This window comes from Lycium barbarum, chromosome 3, assembly GCF_019175385.1.
Source record: "Lycium barbarum isolate Lr01 chromosome 3, ASM1917538v2, whole genome shotgun sequence".
Lineage (NCBI taxonomy): Eukaryota > Viridiplantae > Streptophyta > Magnoliopsida > Solanales > Solanaceae > Lycium > Lycium barbarum.
The window spans coordinates 95,154,844-95,175,069 of NC_083339.1; the positions used below are offsets into that span (position 1 = coordinate 95,154,844).

Below are 20,226 nucleotides of genomic sequence, written 5' to 3' on the forward strand. Positions count from 1 at the left end.
TCTTGCTTCCTTTCAAAATTGTTCTTGATCTTGGAGGGACATGAGTGAGGTGAAGTTCCTTGATTAAAATGTATGTTCTTCATCCTATTTGTATGGTTTAGTTGATGTAAACGTTTAGTACCCCATAGAAAGGAAAAGAATTAAAGTGGAGAAGCTATAAGTGTTGTAGTGAAGAAGATGACTATGAGGTGAACTCAAAAAGGGGATTTTGGTTAAATTTGAGCCTAAATTGAATGTAGCTTCTTTATTATGATATTATGGATGTTGTTATTATTGTTTGGGAGCTGTTTTGTAATATGGTGGAAGTCGATAAAACAGGGGAAGCGCTGCCCAAATTCCGTTAGCCTTTTAGTTGCTCTAGTTTGAACTTAAGCATGTTTTCAAGACTTAACCTTAGTATAAATTCTCTTGAATGTAAAGTTCGCGAGCTTTGGATGAAAACGTTTAGTAATTAAGAAGACGTGAAGGTATGTAAAGCTAACCCTTTCTTTCAAAAGGCATGAATCCATAGTTGTGAACCTATATATGATATCTACAATATTCCTATTCTTAGAAACATTAGAAGCTCATAATTCTCATGATCCTTTTGATATTGTTGACAAAGTTCCTTGCCAAAGCTAAAAGTTCTTAATGTTCTTAGTCTTCTAGAGATGCCAAAGCTTAAAGTTCTTAATGTTCTCATAATACTATTGACCTTGTCATATGATTATTGATAGTATCCATTATTATTGATCTCATCTTATAATAGTTGTTCTTCCCAGATAAGATATAGCTATGGTGATGACTCCATAATAGAAATCAGAGGTTACCGACCTTACGTCACTCCGGTAGAATAGTAACATTTTATTTGGGCTCTCATGCATGCTTTATATATATGTATGTATTTTCTCATATTGTGCCGCGTTATAATCGTTCGGGCAGGCGCTTAGATGCGCACACCACTGCAGTGGGCAGCTTATGAAATCATCCTGGACGCGGGATAATGATGATAACACCGTACCTACATGGTTGGGAAGTTTACTATATATATATATATAGTATAGATACTGTTTTTAAAAGGAAAAGCTAAGCATGCATGATATCCGCCTTGAGAGGCAATCAGATATACAGGTTATCTCTTTTATCTCATGCTCCTCATATCTTCATTATGTTGTTGTTCATGCTTTACATACTCGGTACACTATTCTTACTGACGTCCTTTTGCTTGTGGACGTTGCGTTCATGCCCACAGGTAGGCAGGGAGACGGACCAGATCCTTAGGTGCTCATCAGTGGATTCTGAGGAGCGTTCCATTTGCTTCGGAGCTGCAGTCTATTGGTACTACTCTTTTGTGTACATGTTTGGGCACGGCGGGGTCCTGTCCCGTCATTATGATCCCTTGTACTCTATATAGAGGCTCGTAGACATGTGTGTATAGTTAAACGTCTCATAACCTCATCGGTTCGTATCTTGTATATCATTTTTGTAGCCTTGTGGGCTTGTATATATATATATATATATATATATATATATATATATATATATATATATATATATATATATGGGGCAGAGTTGATGATAATCATATAAATGAGCTTCTATTGATAATTTATGCCCGTCCAGGTTATGATAATTGTGAGTTAGATATGTGGTCCACCGAGATATGATTAAAAGAATCATGCTAGGTGGTGCTTCGTAGGTTAGCTTCGGGTACCCGTCATGGCCTCCGTTGGATCTTGACAGTTCCTCCTTAAAGGTAAGCGCAAACCGTTACGTGATTCATTATCTTCTCTACTTCAAATCCCATGACAAGCTAAAGCTCCATTAATGGTGGGTGCAAGATTAGAACCCAAGAGTTGATGAAACCTTTTATAGTTGAAGGGATGGGGATATATAAATGGAAAATCATTCACAAGCACTTTGGGTAAGATTCTAACCTAGTATTCATTATTTATTGCAGATTATCATCTCATAGTCATCCTACACACTAATTGTGAAGAACTAACGGGTTGAGAACCCTAGGGCTAAAAATAGAAATAATGAATTAGGATATCTTGTGATGAATAGAATTCCATGAAATTAAGATTGAAGGTTAACTCGATAATGGGTAACATAATTGTGCACTAAGTTTCCCGTTTTACCCTCATAAACCCGGATTCACATTGTAGGGGAATATTTCTAAAAGTATAGCAATATGAGTATCGTTGGACACATGTAGACTCGTAGAGTACTATTTTGACTATATTGTATCTGCATTTTCAATAAAATTACAATTTTGCCCTCGTGGCTCGGGTTTGGCTATTTTGGATTCGTTTTTGGGTTTTGGGTAAAACAATGGCAATATGGGTATCCTTAGATTCATATTCTAACGTAGAATTCATATTTGATAGATGTTAATTGTTTCGAGGTTCTCCAAAAAGGAAGGCAAGGCTAAGGTTTGGCAATTCGAGACTGTTGCTCGGCATTCCAGGTAGGTTACGACTTACTTTAGTTAGACTTTGATTAGCAAAACGTATCTATTGTGTATAATTTATGGGAGAAATCATGATTAGGTCTCCATACATGGTGTTTTTATTGGATATTAACTAGGTTGGTATGGCTTCTGATTTTGTGGGCTCGTCGACATTACTTTATGTACTGAAATATGAGGTGTAGTTGTATTCATACTGTGGTGATTCGGGATGGATTTCTATTAGGTTGATTGTTGTTGATGGTGGCTCGTTTCCCTGTTATTGTGATTGGACTTATGACCTAAATTGTCTTGTTGTACTCAGTTCTCTCTTATTGTGACACATATCATCAGAGAAAGGAAGGATAATGAGCTTAGGCTTGATTTGGGATATAAACTTATGACAGTATGTAGATGAAAACTTGATGTATGATTTACTGTTGATGATGATATATAGAAAAATAGAGCATATTGGTGATACAAGACTTAGTTATGAGGTGTACTTGCTATATGTGGAAGTAAAGAGGGACATAGACTCTTATGTTGGGTGAGACGGTTTGTATGATACATTTCATGGTTGAGTTGATCTAAGTCTTGATATGACTTGTGGCTTCTGACATACCTTCACTGTTGCTTTATTGGTTTGCCTTGATTTACCATGTTTACACTCATTTATGCATTCCTGCACTCATACATGATGGAAATGGTTCGATAACGATTCATCAAAGACTTGTGGCATGATGCCTTGTGTTTGACATTGATATTGCTAACTGTTCATATTCCATACATACGAATGAACTGGAATACGTGGAGACATACATTGTGATGTGAAATTAGTGAAGAAGTTAATATAATCTTCGTGTTGAACTTGTGATACTATTTGATGACAATTGTGGTGAGAAGTTAATATGATATTCTTGATGAAAATGATATACTACTTGATAATCGATCATTGAAAGTGATGTGACAATATATATATATATATATATATATATATATATGAAAAGGCACATTTGACCGCGGGTGAGGATGTGGCCTAGTTGTGAGCTCTTGGTCCGAGGTTCGTTCCAGAACGAGTGGTATATATATATATATATATATGAAAAGGCACATTTGACAGGGGTGAGGATGTGGCCTAGTTGTGAGCTCGTGGTCCGAGGTTCGTTCCGGAATGAGTGGTACATGCACACCATGGGTCCCCTGCAGGTCATGACTATTAAGCAAAGACACCAAAGCATGTGTGTACACGAGTGAGGAGTGACTGAGGAGTGGGGTATTTGGCCAGTGCATTACATGCACTTCATCATATTTTGCATTATACATCATTACATTTTATTCTTCATTATGATATGCTCGTTTGGTTCTGATTTTGGTATGGATGTTGAATGCCTATTGTGATATAAATATGACCATTGGCTGAGTTAAATTGTGGATTAGTGACTCTACCTAGGGACGGAACTTGGACTTGTGATCATCAGGTGAGAATATTGAGTCTTGACTGACTTGTGGTTTAGAAGCTTCATCTTAGGCTGTGACTCTGTTATGGGATATTCTGTGACTTGGATTTGAGTATTAAGTGCCTATCAGTTTATCTTGTTGATTTTATACTTATATACGTGAACTAATCTTAGTCGGCCCATGATGCTTACCGATATATAGTGTTTGTACTGATACTACCTTGCTGCACCCTTTTTGAGTACAGATTGTGTTTCAGAGATTTCATTCAGACTACATCTCTAGCTTGAAGCTAGTTTGCTCGATCAGATCCGAGGGTGAGCTTCTACCCATGCCATGCCACCTGAAGATCTCTCTTTCCAAATGTCTACTTTAAATTCCAGACATTATTTATTATTATATTTGACATATATTTCATTCTTTAGACATTGTTGGTTAGACTCCTTATACGATGGCTTTCAGATTTTAGGGGTGTAATAGTTAAGACTTCCGCACTTATACTATCTATTATTTATGATTTGGTTAGACTATTTATTCATTCACTTATTTATTGATTGTTAGAATATAAATGATTAAAGAAGTTGAAATTGGCTAGTGATTAATGGGATAACGGGTAAGCGTTCGCCTACTAGTGATAATAAGGTAGGTGCCTGCATGATCGGTAATTTGGGTCGTGAGCCAAATTACGGGGTAAAATGGTAAATTCTTCACTTAATCAAATTTCCCTAGATTAGTAAGATAAGAGTACTTCATATTTTCCTTTTGTACTAAATAAATAATTATCTTAAAATTGTAAGCACTTCAGGAAATATCATAAAAGCATTTATTAATTCTCAAATGATTTATGGCATTAATAATTGCTTTGTTAATTTATAAAATCAACTTGACTTTCGAAATTCTGAATTTATTTCATCTTGTCATCCAAGGGCTTAGATTAACTAAAGTAATTTATGAGATATTAAAAATTAGGTGTCAACAACGACCGTGTACACTTTCTCTTTGAGGAATGGATTTGGACGTTACCAGTTTCCCGAGACGGTGTTGTTGGAGACTTAGGGTGAGTTATGCCAGATTTGCAGCCCGAGTTTACATTCTTCGTATACTTGTTATCTATTTCCAGACAGTATTTCTTTTGATGTTATGAGCATTGTATGGCAACATTCAGATAGTTCTTGTTATATATTCAGACCTGTGTAATTAGTAACTCTTGTGCTGACTTAGACCAGATGCCTTGGGTAGAAGAAGTATTCCCCATTTATTCTCTTTTAATTGATATTGAGATTTATTATTATTACATTGTTCTTCCGCATTGACTGATTGCATGTTGGGTAAGGGAAGGGTTCGCCTACCAAGGTGGGAAATGGTAGGTGCCCACACGACTAAGCGATTTTGGGTCGTGACATTCTACCATAGATCCCTTAATATAAAGATGATATAACATAAAAGGAATGTAGGAAACTTACCCCAATCCACATAAAATCCACAAAATCGCCCCACAATCACTCTCTAGGTCTCAAGTTTTTTAATGGAAAGACCAAATACGAAATGGGGAAATAAAAAAGTTTCTAATTTTGCGATCCCGTATCTGTGCACAATCCCTCGCAGATGTAGGATTGCATCTGCGGAAAATTACTCGCAGAGGCGAACCCACTTAAAACTGAAATCTCGCAAATGCAGAATCCTAGTCGCAGGTGCGGTCCTGTCCAACCATCCAACATCTCGCGTCTGCGGACCCAACCTCACAGAGGCAGTCCACTGCCCGCAGATGCGGCACACCATAAACTAGAAAAATCTGGTTTTTTGACCAATTTCAACCCGAAACCCGACACTCATCCGAGACCTCCCGGATACAAATTGTCACGCTCTAAAACCCACCCTAGACGTGACCGGCATCCGAAGTCCTGAACAACCTCGAAAGAACCTAAAGATGCAACATTCAACTTCTAGAACCCGCAAGGCTCGCTACTCAAACGCCAGCAATTTATAGATAAGAAACTAGCAAATTTTTTTTAAAAAAAGGTCAATTATTAAATCAGCGGAAGTCTTGATAAAGGTATAACTTAGTCAAAATAGCAAAGCCGAAGCTTTAACAATAATACTTCAACTACACATGGAATGAATGTAAACTATGGAGCTTGTGAGAATAAAGAATGACCGTCTAATCATCGGGACGCAGCCCGAAAAACTAATATAAATAAATGGAATGAATAAATAGAGGATGACCCACGAATGAGCATGTGGGCTCACCAAATCAACAGTAACAACAAGTTCTCTTAGCGCTTTAGTCTCCATAAACCTACTCTTCTTCGTTACCTAACATACCATCAAAAACAATAATGGTATGCTTGAGTACTTGGTACTCAGTAAGTGCCTCGGGGACAATATGACATATGAAAATCATATACAATAATACGTAAAGAAATCAGTGAAGGAAACCATGTGAAATTGTTGTTAAACAGTTACTTAACTTAGTTCAATATGCTTGTCAAAACGAATGAGAACCCCTTTTTATCAGGTTTACAATTTTCGGTTATGTCCTTTCAATTTGCCAGATTATCATCAGTAATACCTTCATAAAGAGATAAAGATATCACACATGCCAATACAGTCCCAAGAATGAATCACATTGAAGGGATGACCCTTGAGGTTCCCTAAACATAACTGCGCACCACACCGGAATATTAGACTCTCGGTGGCTATCCTTCCTCCCGAATAGGTAGGCATAAACCGCACCCGGGTAGCGAAGGCATTACCACACTAGGATCCATAGTGACTACCTTTCCTCCTGAGTAACTAGGTCAAACACAACAACAAAGTTCATAGCATAGAAGCCGAATCACAATTCATCTCAAGGTAGTCACATCATCAATTAGCATTTAAGTTCATCATGTCATTACCAAGATACATTATTTCATTGATAATCTTGAAAACATTTCCACTTCCTTAAACAAGGTTCAATTGTCATAGTTCATCATAAAACACCATTACCAACCCTTAGCCATTATTGATGATCATCTCTTATAGAGGAAAACGATTAGAATTACGTATACATGTATAGAGTATAATACAATCAAGGTTTAATGTGGGCTTGTCCCCTCACGCACAGCAACCACAATCAAAGCATGAAATAGGGTTTTAAAATATGAAAAGTTCACCTTTTTATTCAATAAAGAACTTTTGAAAAGGAGACACATCCAAAATAAGGTTTTCAAAAGAGATATACCTTAATTAAGCCTTACGTAATTCAACAATTAACTTTTATAACGAAGAACACCCAAAACCCTAGCTTGAGTCACTTTGAGAAAGATTACCTTGCAAACCTAGGTTTTTCATTCAAGAATCATGTTAAGAATCATGGGTTTAATGCTAGGATTGATTATAATGTTAAATATGTTCTTACCTTAATGTTTGAAGACTTGGAGGAAAGATTTTCGTCCTTGGGGTTTACGAGAATGTGAATAAGTGACAAAATTAACTAAACACCGCTTTATATACCCACTGCTGGAGGCGGGTGAAATACGCCCCAGAAATATGGGCCGTATTTCAAAATACAGGCCGTATTCTTTGGCCGTATTTTACCATAACAAAACAGTGGACAACATAGGGAGGCGGGAAATACGAGCCGTATTTAAAAATACGGGTCGTATTCTTTGGCCGTATTTTTCATTAACAAAACAGTGGAGTCCTGATTCTCCAAGACACTTTCACACTTAACTCGGATTTACTGAGTGTTACACAAACCAACCATCCAACCCACTATAAAAACACACTACGAATGCATCTGCGCCTTCGAAATTCTCAAACGAGGTCATCTTAACCTGGTCAACTCCAAAACCCCCAAAACTAAGTTTCCAACCCAAAGACCAAAATGCTCCCGAGTGCCTTGGGAACCGAACCAAATACTCTACCAAGTTATAGTCGACCCTCCGAAACTAATGGAACCTATGAAAATTCCAAAAAGACTCGTTTACCCAAAAATCAACTATTGGTCAACACTTTTTCACTTATTCAACTTAAAAGCTTCTAAATTCTTCAAATTCCATCAAGACTCTCCCGACTACCTCGGGAACCATGCCACCCAACCCCGCGGGTCAAAATCACTCTAACGAAGCTAGGGGAAGGGTCAACGGGGGTAATAGGGTAAAAAGATACTAAACGACCAAACAGGTCGTTACATCATGTTCATAATAGTATAGCCCCAATGGCCATGAGTTCGATATTGATAGATTACAATTGATCTTGTTGATACACATGTTTTTTCAATGATGCCAAAAGCGGGAAAATTCAGTTATATTCATACATTTTATGTGCCACATCACATACATCAGGCACAATTATTGTAAAGATCAAGCATGCTTGAAAGAAAGAAGATGATCATATTGAATGAAAGAAAGTGGTCAATAATGAGAAGATGAAGAAAGCTACACAGATATCTAGTTGGCAATTAGGATGCATTGTAAAGGAATTGGTTCTTATTTGTAAAATAACTTAGTCCTATTTTAGAAGCACTAGATGAAACACAAGGGAAGTTATAAAGAAGTTGTCCTGAGGTGAAAGAAGAACGAACATGGTCCTTATACTCATCACTGAAGAAATGTTTATGAAAAAAAACATACAGGAGGATGTTTTTTGAGAAGACATATTGTATATGATCAAGCTCTCTAAACCTAGCCATTTATAGAGTCATAAAGAGTGGAATTTAAGTCCCTAGCATGATTAAGTGAGCCTAAAAATCCTATTTAGTCAAGTAACCTAGCCATCTACTAGGCTATAATGAATAGAAGGTTAATTCTTGGATGCTGACTCGGTAAGTTTACTGAGTTTACTATTTTGAGGATGAACTGAAACGAGCTTAACATCTTGTTGAAGTTTGTCTAGATTGGGTTGTATCAACATAAAGTTGTAGTTTTGAACAACACCAAGCGGGTTTTAGAGGGGAAGATTGTCAACATAGGATATATGCCTAAGAGGGAAGATGTGATCAAGAGCTTATGAAGATTGATGGAGTTAATCAAGTGCAAATGAAGATGTATGAAGCTTCTATGAGTTTGTCATCATCAAAAAAAGTAGGAATTGTTGAGATGATGTTCTCTCAATAATAGTTTAGAGCTTAAATGAAGTTTTGATGATTGATAAGCTATGTATCAAGAGAAAACCAAGTACAAGGAAGATTGAAGGAAGATGGATAAGAACCAGATTCTAAACAGATCTCCAAAGGAACTGCTAAAGCAGTCACAACAGAAGAAGAACTGCTCAGGGGAACTTGTCCTTTGAAAGAAGAACTGGACACTATCGGAGAGAAGTTATTTCATGCAGACTTCGAGAATTGGAAGTTTTGATTCATTCCTATTCGACAAGGAATTGGAGTTCAATTTATGAAAATATTACCATAAGTTGAACACATGAAATTAAATTGGAAACAGGAGAAGGAAATTGTATACGCGTAAACAAGGAAAGAAGATAATACATATCAAATAAGGATTGGTTATACAACTTATGAAATCAAGTCTTGATGGATTCAGAGAGTTGAAGACGGAAATCCACTCTTATAAATACAGCATGTCAAAAATCTTTGAAGCTTGACCACAACCAAAGAGAGAGACATCCAGAGTGAATTGAGAGTCAACACCAGAGTCTCGGAGGAGCCAACTAGAACAGCAACACAGAACCTGTTCCTACCAAGATATTTTCTTGAGTTGTAACAGTTGGTTCCATCTATTTACTTTTCTTAGTAATTGTAATGGGTGTTTATTAAGTTGTAAGGGACTTCTCTTATTGGGTAGAGTCATTGGAGAGTGAGTATAGAGATCTAACAGTTTGGAACTATTAAGGAAGAGAGAGTTGGGGTAGGGATTGTTTGGAACAATTCCTTAGATGCAAAAGTCGTTGTAACCTTGGACAAGTTGCTCGAGTCCTAGTAGAAGAGTTTGAAAAATTCCTGCAAAGGTAGGTCATAATTTTTCCTCCCGTGAGCAAGGAGTTTTCCACGTAAAATACTTGTGTTGTTTTTACTTATTTCACACCTTGCCTTCTTTTATATTTGCTCAAAGAACCTGATTATTTGAGTGCCTAGGTTGCAGTTGAATTATCATATGTTTAGCAAAGGATTATATCTTATTTGTATGACATATGACTGCTTATGTGAGTTTATTATGTTATGATATGCACGTTGTGTGCGTGTGTGTATATATACATATATATATATAGGTTTTGCTATCCTACAACATGAAGATTGTAGGATAGCAATGTACCCATCTTTTGTTTGACAAAAATATCCCTCCAACTTTTTTTACTACTTTAGTTATTAAAGGGTCTATCAACAACAACAACAACAACAAGCCCAGTATAATCCCACTATGTGGGGTCTGGGGAGGGTAGAGTGTACGCAGACCTAACCCCCACCTTGAAAGGTAGGGCGGCTATTTCCGAAAGACCCTCGGCTCAAGAGAGGAGAGAAAAAAAAGGTTAGATATCATCAAGCGTATCAAAAACAATATGAAAGCAAGGAATAACAAAGCAAGAAAGTCATGGTAAAAGGAGAATTAACTGCTATAAATAACTATGAAAATAAAAACAATGAAAGTAAATAAGTCATTATAAACCAACAGATACTCGCAGAAACTCGCAGAAATCAAGAGACAAGAAACTATAGAACAACATAACTACTCTTAAGGGAGGATAAACGCGACTACCTACTATCTTTCTACCCTAATATGAGTCATCCATACCCTCCTATCTAAGGTCATATCCTCCGTAAGCAGGAAATGCGCCATGTCCAGTCTAATCACTTCCCCCCAATACTTCTTCGGCCTACTTCTACCTCTTCTGAAACCGTCGCTGGCCAACCTCTCACACCTCCGCACTGGGGCATTTTCATCTCTCCGCATCACATGCCCAAACCATCTCAACCTCGCTTCCCGCATCTTGTCATCCACTGAGGCTATTCCAACCTTGTCTCGGATGACTTCATTCCTAATACTATCACTCCTAGTGTGCCCACACATCCATCGCAGCATGCTCATTTCCGCCACTTTCATCTTCTGAACATGAGATTTCTTGACTGGCCAACACTTCGCCCTATACAACACAGTTGGTCTAACCACCACTTTGTAGAACTTGCCTTTAAGTTTCGGTGGCACCTTCTTGTCACACAACACTCCGGAAGCAAGCCTCCATTTCATCCATCCTGCACCAATACGATGTGTGACGTCATCATCAATTTCCCCATTTCCTTGTATAATAGACCCAAGATACTTGAAACTATCTTTCTTCTGTATGACCTGGGTGCCAAGCTTCACTTCCACGTCAGCCTCCTGTACTATATCACTGAACTTGCACTCCAAGTACTCTGTCTTGGTCCTACTCAACTTAAACCTTTTAGACTCCAGAGTTTGTCTCCAAACCTCCATCTTAGCGTTAACCCGGCTGCGAGACTCGTCAATCAGGACTATGTCATCCCTAAATAACATACACCATGGCACCTCACCTTGAATTTACCGCGTCAATCCATCGATCACCAAGGAGAATAAAAATGGGCTAAGAGCTGATCCCTGATGCAGCCTCATCACCACTGGGAAGTGCCCTGAGTCTCCTCCCAAAGTCCTTACCCTGGTCTTGGCCCCATTATACATATCCTTGATCGCCCTAATGTACGCCACAGGTACACCTCTAGCCTCCAAGCATCTCTATAGAACCTCTCTCGGCACTTTGTCGTATGCCTTTTCTAGGTCGATGAATACCATGTGCAAGTCCCTCTTCCTCTCCCTATATTGCTCCACCAGTCTCCGTACAAGATGAATAGCTTCTATATTTAAGCGCCCCGGCATAAATCCAAACTGGTTCTCTGAGATAAACACGTCTCTCCACACCCTTATCTCCACCACCCTTTCCCACACTTTCATAGTGTGGCTTAGCAGCTTGATCCCTCTGTAGTTGTTGCAACTTTGAATGTAGCCCTTGTTCTTGTACAATGGAATCATTGTACTGCATCTCCATTCTTCGGGCATCTTAGTCGTCTTAAAGATGACATTAAAGAGTCGAGTCAACCATTCTAAACCTGCCCTGCCTGCAGTCTTCCAAAATTCCCCCGGAATCTCATCGGGCCCGGTCGCTCTTCCCCTACTCATCCTACGAACAGTACCCTTAACTTCTTCAACCTTTATATTCCTACAATATCCAAAATCACGACACCTCTCGAGTACTCCAAATCTCCCAACACAATATCTCTTTCCCCTCCATCTTTCAAGAGTTTGTGGAAGTATGACTGCCATCTCCGTCTAATGAGAGCGTCCTCCACTAGTACCCTACCATCCTCGTCCTTGATGCACTTCACCTGATCCAAGTGGCGCACCTTCCTCTCCCTCGCCTTGGCTAGTCTGTACAACTTCTTATCCCCGCCTTTGTCCTCTAGTTCGGCATACAGGCGTTCAAAAGCTGCTGTCTTTGCCGCCGTAACCGCTAACTTTGCCTCCTTCCTCGCCATATTGTACAATTCCCTATTCGTTCTCCTCTCTTCATCATCCTTGCTGTCTACCAACTTCGCGTATGCCACCTTTTTTGCTTCCACCTTCTCTTGAACTCCTCCATTCCACCACCAGTCCCCTCGGTGCCGACCACGACTACCCTTCGAGACCCCCAGCACCTCTCTAGCTACTTCCCTAATGCAACTGGCCATCCCATCCCACATATTGGTCGCCTCCCCACTACTCTCCCAGGCTCCCATAGATTAATAATAATCCCATTTCTGAAATTTATCTCTTTTTTTTTTAGAAGTTTGCATCCACTGTCACGTTTCTGTATCTTCCCTTCCCCCTAAGATATCTCTTTCTCCTACAATAAAATCCCTAATTTTCCTCTAAAAAATCCCTAATTTCATCCAAATACGAGACCCAGTCTTCCATATACCCTCATACCGATTTCGTCAGCGCTAACTTTCCTCAAAATTCACAGGCCTTCCATACCCATCTCTGATTTCCTTCGCTAATTTTCCCTCAAATTCGCAGACATTTCATAGCCATCTCCGATTTCCTCTGCTAATTTTCTCTCAAATTCGCAGACCCCAATCTTCCATAACCCCCAGTTTTCTACGTTGTTTCCTCTCCCAAATTCTAATGTTGAGAAAAGCTTAGGAAAAAATTAGAATTTAAATAGCGAGAGCTCCGAACATCCAAAGAATTACTCATCCGATTTCAGAATCAATTCTTTTGCTACAATTCTAAAATAAACATATGTTTTTTGTAGCACCTGCAAATTTGACAAGTAAACACCATAAGTATATTCAGATGATTCTTTTGATTGAAAACATCATGTTTTCTTCTATATTTTTAATTATTATTCTAAGGTAAATATTGTAATGGTATGTAGAGTTTTTGTTGGAAATATGTAAATGGATTAACTTCCAACGTTGCTAAGTTGGAACTGGAATGCCAAATTGACTATATTCTTAGTTTTTCACCCCCTCATTCACTTATTTTTTTATTTTATTTTTAACCTTTGATGTTTTTTTATTTGTTGAAGAAAAAACGTCTTTTACAGTACTTTTGAATTTGTATTGTTGTTGTGGGTTTCTTGGTTCTTAGTGTTAAGTATCAACTAAGCTTTATTTAGTTTTCTTACCCTTTCTTATCCAATCAACAAAGTGTAGTAATCTGATATTAAAGCCATAGATTCTCTTAAGTAAAATAAAGCCTCTTTTTGCACTTAGTTGGAGTAGTTGATATATCTAATACATGATTCAGCTTTCTGTGTTCACGTATAAGCGACATATTAATTAGCTTAACTGAGTCTGAGATATTGATTAGCTTATATTTTGTACAATAGAATATGATTCTTCATTGTGCCAATATATTGAATCTTTTTTTTTTTTAACGAAAACACTAATGTAATGGCCTTCTATTTCGTGTCATGCAGATGGTGATGAAACTTGCTATAAGTATGCTCCACTTCCACCTCATAAGTTTATCAGAAAGGCCACAAGAGCTGGGACAAAATGACAATTTAAACAAGAGAAGAGATGTTGAAGTTTGTATGTATTGGTTGGCATATTGAGATTCATGTAGAGCTTATCCTTGTTGCAAAGGTTCTCAAGAAGTGTTATCCTGGTTGACATATTGAGAGTAATACAGAGCTTATCTTTGCTGCAAAGGTTCTCAAGAAGTGTCCTAGCAATCCCCTCGCTCAATAGTTATGATAACATGATTTTTTACCTTATGAATTGTATAATAAGGAGCTTTCTTCAGGACTTTGGTCTGTAGAAACTAGGTAGCATAATCATGCAATTTTGTAAGAAGATAGATGTTCTCTTAACAAATTATTGGAGGTTAGGTTGAAGTTCCCCTCCTCTTGTACTTATCTAAATTGTGTTTAATGCAATAAAGGATATTCATGGTTTGTTCCAATGACTAGTCTCCCAAAAGTGTTTGTGATATGATATATAATGGCTTGTTTCTAGTGTTGTATTTTTACATAAGACTCAAAACTTCATAACCAACAAAAATGATATACAATGTCTTTTGTTCCAATAAGCAGAAGGATTCCATGTAAATACTTAATCATCTCATAGCTTGTTTCTCCATCCTTTGGTCATCCTACAACAAAAAATTATTTTTCAAAATTTTTTGGACACATTATGAATACCTAGCAATTTGGCAATAGGATATGAGACAGAAACCAATACTTACTTGTTAGGAGATTGAGATACTGGAATTTCAACTGTTTTCCTTTTGAGTGGACAATTTCTTGAGTCATGACCTGTTCCACCACAATTAGAAACATGGCAATACATTGGTCTTTTAGCAGCTTCGACGCCACCAACTGACCGTTTTCCTTTCTTTCTTTCTTTTGTCTGAGATTGCTGAGGATTTTCAATGTGAAAATCGTCATCTGAAGAATTGTCATTTATGGATTGACTAGAAATAACATGTTCGTGATCTTCACTGGTGTGTTCACTTTCGGGAAGACTTTGAACAATTTGTAGGACTCTTTCTAGTTCCTTTTTTAGCACATTCAAAACGCCCTTTTGTCTTCATTGATTCAAGACCCAAATACTTGATTATGGATTGAAAACTCTAAAACCCATTAGCATCAATACATGAATTCATCATATGAGTAAATTTTAGAACCAAGGAATTTTCTTGTCTCCATCTCGCCAACAAGTACTTCTCAGGTAACATGAAATAGTTATGAGCCGAAAGTACTCGAATAGAATGCCTGCACAAAATTCCTGAAAATTCAAACTCTTGACAAGAACACTGAACAATTTCCTCTAATTGATTCCAGTAGACAGATCGTCCACCATCCATTTTGCTATAGTGTCGCACAATCTATGAATCATCACCATTTGGAAATAGACCATATTCCACAGAAAGTATCATCTCATCTTGTAACAACTTAAAGGCAAAAGGTGCAAGGACTTTTGAAGCATGTTTCTCCATTGGCATGGAAGTCTTAATTTGAGGATTGAAATACTTTTGTCGCATCGTTGCCTCTTCAACAGCGTAGTTTCTTATGCTTACAGCAGCCCCAACTTGCTCAACAAATTCTTTTAAACTTGTTCAGGCATGTAAAAATCTCTTCAAATATGCATTGATCGATTCAGAGCGGCTAGTCGTTGTCATTCCAGCAAAACAATATCCCTTCAAATATAGCAATGCCCATGATGCACGATTTGTGTATAGCAATTTGATATGCCTATCTGATTCAAGATCAAACTTAGCAATTAATTCGTCTTATTGATGTTCAAATTCTTCAACGCTGCCGAGCTCATAAAGCTTATGAAATTCAGATTTAAATTGTAAATACCTTGAACCAAAGATAGAAGAAAACCAAGTAGGAAACTTGGATGTAATATGCCAGATACAAAAGGCATGTTTGGTATGAGGCAATTCATTAGCAATAGCTTCTATCAAACTAAGATCTTAATCAGTTAAATAGGTTTGTGGATATTTTCCATTCATAAGTCGTACAAAACTCTGCAAAATAAATACAGATTAGCAATAAATTAAGAAAATTAAAGAGAAGGTTTTGAAAACTAAAATGTGTATTACCTTTAATGCCCAAGAAAAAGAAGACGCCTTCTCATTACGTAAGAGAACGCAACCAAAGAACGTAGAATTTCCATGATTGTTTACACCAATCCAAACTCCTAGTGGCATCTCGTAGCGATTCAATCGATAAGTAGTATCAAAAACAACTACATCTCCAAAAAGTTCATAAGCATGAATGGAGTCTCCAAATGCCCAAATGATATGTTCAAGTCTTTGACATGTATCAATTGTGAAATCATATTGAAAATCAACATCTTTGTCTTTCAAACTCTTGCATACTTTTAGTAGTTCCAAAGCATCATATTCAATATTGGTAGAAATTTCCGATTGGAGAAAGTTCCTGATATCTTTGTCTGTAAAAGGCAATTGACATACATCTACACCATTTTCTAATTCAACCACTCTTCTGATTAAGCTCATTAAACAACCAGCTTTTGCAAGAAGTGTAATCCGCTTTTGATCAATAATGTCAATGTTTCGGTAAGCAGGAAGAAATCTTACCTCCTTTTCATTCAATAATTTATAGTTGTGGACATTATCAAAATGCACCACTACCCAGCGAGGGGTACCATCAATCATATCTTTAGAAATAGACATCTTGGCATTACAATTACATCTGAAAGATTTTCTATCTCGTTGTCGCTCTTTTTCTGCAATCTTTTGATAACGAGGACTACCGGCTCGATGACAAACATAATCCCTCTTATAAATTCCCATAGGATGTTCTTCACTTCCCAATTTTCAATCGCGTCTGATTGAGAAACCAACTTTTTTAGCAAAATTTACATAGCAATTATAAGCCTCGTTGTCACTACTAAATATCTTGCCTTTGTGCAAATAACCATTACTAATATCACTATTTTCTTGCTGAAGTTCTTCATTTGATATTTCAGTACTTGCCAAAACTATATCTTCATTTATATAACACCCGTTATCACCACATGAACAATGACTTCTTAAAACTCCTACTGTAAAATCCATGAAAATCTATTAAGAATCTGCATTATTTAAAATCATTAACAGTATAAAGTTTGTCAATAAAGTAATCACTATAGCAGGGGAAATTAGATGCATTTTAAATATCCGATTCTAACTTTTTGAATCTACAGGGTGTGATCTCAATATACAATACTCTCTTATGTTCAACAATGTGACAAGAATAAGTAATTACTTCGAAAATGAAAAATTAAATGTAATGATTTATGTTCTTCAGAGAGAAGATGAACTTTAATAAACTTTTGAACAAAAGTTTACATTTTTAGATAGTATCATGCCACAAGCAAATGAAATATATTACACCACAAGTTGGTCACCAGATGAAAAGGAACACTAAATTCTTACCTTTAGAATGTAATGAAGAGAAGAGATCCTTAAAAGAAATTTTAGAATTGGACAAATCCCATATGGCTGGAGATGGAAGGTTAGAAAATTGATAAAATGCAAAAATGAATCATAGTTCCAGATGGATTCCCACCAGAGCTTTCAATATATAACCAACCAAAGATTGGGGTCTAGAAATGTTTGGAGGGAAATTAAGGATTTTGAGGGAAAGACCAAAATACTCTAATAGGGATCTTTTTGTCAAACAAAAGATGGGTACATTGCTATCCTACAACCTTCATGTTGTACGATAGCAAAACCCATATATATATATATATATATATATATATATATATATATATATATATATATATATATATATATATATATATATATATATATGTGTCTGTGTGTGTGTGTATTATATGAGATCGTCCATGTTGTTTGTTTAATAGGCACATGGAGATCGTTCGTGTGCCATGTCATGGAGATCGTCTGTGCGACGTGTGAACAATGCGGTTGTCCCTCACGGGTCACCGCTCTTGAGACTATCAGGTAGTGTGCATGCAGGTTGTGTTGGAAGTACTAAGTTGTGATGTTTAAATAGAGTAAGTTTTGTATAAGTGATACATTGACTGCTATCTGTTTTGTACATATTACTTTATATGTTGTATTTGTGCATAATTACTATGCTGATTTGACTGATTTGCTTGCACTATTATTTTCCTTTATCAGTTTAGACCATATTAACTAAAGAGGTTAAGGTAAACGTTTTGAAATCCAATCCTATCCACTACCTCATTGGGGTCGGTCAATGATACCTATTGAGTACACTTTGATTGTGTACTCATACGATACTTTTTTCACTTTTTAGTGCAGGTACTGATCCATGTACTAGCGGGAGCCTGTGAACTAATCTAGGGAGTTTTCTTGAAAATATCAGGGTGAGCTGCGACTGATTTGTAGCACCGTGGACTCTATTCCTATTTTATATTAGTTCTTCTATCTATTTAAGGCATTGTATTTAGTTACTCAAACAATTGTATTTTTATTTAGTAAATGTTGTTGATTCACATAGCTAATTCTTAAGGGTTTTCTTTGTATTTTGCACTTATCATATTTCAGATTAAGTTATCATGACTTTGGATTAATTTAAATGCTTGAGTTCTGAATCTCTTTGTTTCACTATTTCATAGATGGTGAGGACACAAGCATCTGCGACAGGAGAGTAGAAGCCCTCACCTACAGCCAGGCTGCTACTGGCGGTAGGGATATGGGTAGGGGCTGGGCTGGTGCTCAGACCAGAGGCCTCACGTCAGCACCTGCGAGAGGCCTAGCACTAGTTGTTGCTTAGGGCAGGGCTAGATCAGTTTCAGTTGACCCACCAGAAATTTAGGAGGATGAGCCGATTCCAACAATTGAGGTTGGACCAACTCAAGCCTTAGAGGTATTTATTATTACTCATGTGCTCCAGGAGACTTTGGTTCATATTTTGGGATTTCTAGAGAGTACATAACAAGCCAGAATCTTACTTGCTATATCCAGATAGTTCATAGATAGGGTGAGAATTCAAACGCCATATCAATAAGTTGCACCAGGTTATTAAACTCCAAGGGCTCATCCATTTGTAGCAACTGTGCCCCAGCCTATGGCTATACTATCGCCTAATATTTCTTCACACTCAAGGGTCCCACCTACTACGACAGATGATGAGTGGAAAAGGTTCGATTGTTTCAAGCGGTCAGACACCCCTCCTCCCCTAAAAGTTCAATGGGGATCCTAATAGTGATGCATAGGAGTTCTTGTTCACTGTTAGGAAATATTGCACAATTTGGGCATAGTGGACTCCAATAAAATTTTCACTACTTTTTAGTTGATATAGTCCAACTAGATAGTGTTGGATACTAAATATTTAGAGCATGGCAGTGGGATCACCACCTCCATATGGACACAATTTTCGCACGTGTTCCTGGAGAAGTTCCTTCCTCCTAGCCATAGAGAGGGGAAGAAGAGTCAATTTGTAACACTCTGTAAATCTGAGTTAGGTGTGAATGTGCTAAGTGAGTGATAATGTGACATTTTAGCCATATCAAATCCTATCGGAGTGAGTTTAGGTGAAAATAATTGTTTTAAAATCAAGACGAATAGTGAGGTGCATAAAATTTGATAGAACCGACTAAGTTTAGGATAGGTCTGACTTCCAGCCAGTTTATGTGAAAATCTGTTGGAAATTTGAGAAAACTTTAAAAATATGAAAGTTTTAGCCCTTTGAAATATTTTTCCAACTATATATAGACTTGCTCAATCGAAGCTTTATGCTAGGAGTTATGTCAATTTTGCTGGACACTACACACTCTGCGCGGCCGGCTGCGCGGCCAAACTTCAGGTGCTTGACCGCGAACTGAAGGCAGTCTTACTACCTTTGCTAAGGGGTCAGCTGCACAGTTGGGCATTCCAGCTGGGCGGCCACACACCGGGAACGACTCTTTAAAAGCCGTTGGTCATACCTCACACCCCAATACAAATATTTTCTCTAGAAAGGGGAGCTCTCAAGAACCCAACTTCCCCCAAGGTCCCTCCACCATCTAAGGTAAGTTTTTGATCAATTTCTATCATTACCACATCATTCTAACATCAATTAACACTAGTTTATCCTTCAAAACCATAGATTCTTGAGAACCGAAGAAAGAGAATTGATGGAGACTTTAGGATATCTCTTAAATGTATGATATTTGATCTATAATGCTATTATTTAGAGGATTTATACTAGTTTAGGGTTTTAGAAACAATGAGAATCCATGGGTAATTCATGAGGGATTGAAGAACATGTTTTGGGGCATGAAAAGCCCTAGTTTTTCAATTACGGGTGGGAACTCTTAAAATTTGTTAAAGTACTGAACCTTATCATTAGTAATCATTGTGGAATGATTGTTGAACTTGGAGGCATATGTTTTCTAGATTTTAGCGGGACTTGAGGTA

At 37.4% G+C, this 20,226-nt stretch overlaps 1 long non-coding RNA gene and 1 pseudogene across 1 annotated transcript; one reads left to right on the plus strand and one right to left on the minus strand.

Annotated features, from left to right (window-relative positions):
- The first annotated feature begins 12,442 nt into the window (after positions 1-12,442).
- Positions 12,443-14,280, plus strand: LOC132631637 (uncharacterized). The gene is made up of 2 exons (XR_009578946.1): positions 12,443-13,223; positions 13,793-14,280. It is a non-coding gene; the product is annotated as an uncharacterized LOC132631637 (long non-coding RNA).
- A 158-nt stretch (positions 14,281-14,438) lies between these two features.
- Positions 14,439-16,908, minus strand: LOC132631034 (protein FAR1-RELATED SEQUENCE 11-like; annotated as a pseudogene).
- Between the last annotated feature and the right edge of the window lie 3,318 nt (positions 16,909-20,226).